The following is a 2,522-nucleotide window of genomic DNA, read 5'->3' on the forward strand; positions in this document are numbered from 1 at the left end:
CAACAAAGAATTTATACCTCTAGGTTTGTTGTGAATACCACAAAATCAATATCTATATAAATCAATTAATTAATTAACCAAGGATTTATTAAGTATCTATTATTATTAAGTACTTCAATAATAATCATTGAAATAATAACAGCTAACATTTATATAGTGTTATAAGATTTGCAATGAGAGTACAAATAATATCTCATTTGATCCTCCCAACAACCCTGCAAGGTAAGTACCATTACTAATTCCAATTTATAGATGAGGTAAGAGAGGAAGAAAGGAAAGAAGTGTTTATTAAGTGTCTACTATGTATCCAGTACTTTACTAAGCACCTTTTACAAATATTATCTCATTTGTTCCTCAAAACAATTCTGGGAAGATTATGTTATTATTATCTCCATTTTACAACTGTGGAAACTGAGATATACAGAAGTTAATTGACTTGTTCAGGGTTACAAGACTAGTATCTGAGGTCAAATTTTAACTCTTATCTTTCACTCTAATCTATAGAACCATCTAACTATATCCAAGTCTAGCCCTAGTCCAAGGGGTTATACTTACCAGTATTTCCATGCATACCTTCTCTAGAAAGAAATATCAAATCAGTTATGCTTACAGAGAGGCTGGCACTCATGGCTATAAAAATCTTGAATGGTAAACATATTTTCAAATATTATTAACAAGTAGAATTACAAAGACCAGCCATTTTGGAAAGTGGCCAGCATTTAGAATACTGCTAGCCCTACCCAACCTCAGATGTTCTCATAATAGCTTATTCTTGTGCAGCTTAATTGTCCAAGGACATATTCTTAGGGCACTCCACTCTTTGTAGACACTAGTCCATTAATGGTCAATCTTTTGATCAACTAATTTCAAATTTACTTAACTATAATATCATCCAGCCTATATTCGTTCATCTTTTCCACTAGGATATTATAAGAGAGTTTGTAAAATGCTTTTCTGAAATAGTTATATTTAATCTCCAGCATTCTCCTGATGTACCATTTTAGTAAACTTACAGAATTCTTTTTGTCCTCCAAAGCTTAATTCAAATGCCACTAATTTTATAAATCCTTCCCCTATATTCCCTGCTGGAATTGGGATCTTCCCCCTTCAAATTTTCTAAGATCTATTTATCTAGGGATCTTCTTTGCCTCCAGCACACTCTGCTTTTTATTAGACTTATCTGAATATATGTCATATCTGCTATGGTAGAGTATAAATATCTAGAAGTCAGGAATAGTGGCCTATACATATTAGGCAGTCAATATGTGGGTAAAGGAAGGAAGGAAGGAAGGAAGGAAGGAAGGAAGGAAGGAAGGAAGGAAGGAAGGGAGGGAGGGAGGGAACGAAAGAAGTGTAGAAAAGATGGAAGGAGAGAAGGAAGGGGGAGGGAAGGAAGGTAGGAGGGAGAGAGAGAAGGTTTCACTAGCAAGTCAGATGGAATGTATTCATGTTCTTTAGGATGTAGAAGCGAGGTACATAATATCTCTTTTAAAATTGCATTTCTGCTGATAAAAATATCAGTTTATATTGTTGAAATATAATGCCAAGGACTTTAGAATCAAGAACTACCCTTTCTGAGGTCTTTGTAATTGTGGCTGCAGAAATTTGCTTCTCAGGATGCTGTCTAAGGGCATTAGACTTGAATCATTTCTTTTCCTAAGCTCTTGAATTCAGGATCCTGGGGAATTAATCAGGATCTAAAGAGGGATGGTGGATAAGATGGTGGTGGTTTAATGTGCCTGGTGCAAGCTGCTTCCTGCCTCTCCCTCGGGATGTCTGGCTAGTTTATTAGGCTAACTTGTCTCCCCTGTCTGTTGCAGTCCATCCATATATAGCATGGAGGATGGCTGGGTCTCTTCTTCATAGGAAATGATAACTGCTGGTGAGTGTTGGCCTAGAAGTAAGACTGGTCATCTGGAAGCTGCTAATCCTGTGCATATTCCTGTTCATATTCATTTTTTCATTCATGCTGACTGCAGTAGCATCATTTAGAGAGGGCTTTAATGTATCCAAAGCTTTTTACAAAATTTACTTTATTTTATTCTCACAACAACCCTGGGGAGGGGGGGAAATACTGTTATTAATCCCTTTTTAAAAATTGAAGAAACTTCATTTTTAGGAATTTCAGGCCTTTCCATTTACCCTGAAACTTCATTTATTTTTATATATTGTATCCTTTGAGAGCAACCATGTCAATGTTCATATTTGTATTAGTAGCCCTTAGCATGGGCTTTAGGTGGCTAGGTGGTTCAGTAAGATACTTGACCTGTAGTGAGGAAGACCTGAGTTCAAATGTGATCTCAGATACTAAGAAGCTGTGTGACTCTGGTTTGTCTTAATTTACTGGAGAAGGAAACAGCAAGCCACTCTAGTATTTTTTCTGAAAAAAGCCCAATGGACAGTATGATTCATAGGGTCACAAAGTATTGAACACAACCAAACAACAATGGCAACAACAAACTCAGGCTGCATAATACATGGTGTTTAATGTCATTTATTCATCATTCATTCATTTATTCATC

This window comes from Macrotis lagotis, chromosome X (assembly GCF_037893015.1).
Source record: "Macrotis lagotis isolate mMagLag1 chromosome X, bilby.v1.9.chrom.fasta, whole genome shotgun sequence".
NCBI lineage: Eukaryota > Metazoa > Chordata > Mammalia > Peramelemorphia > Peramelidae > Macrotis > Macrotis lagotis.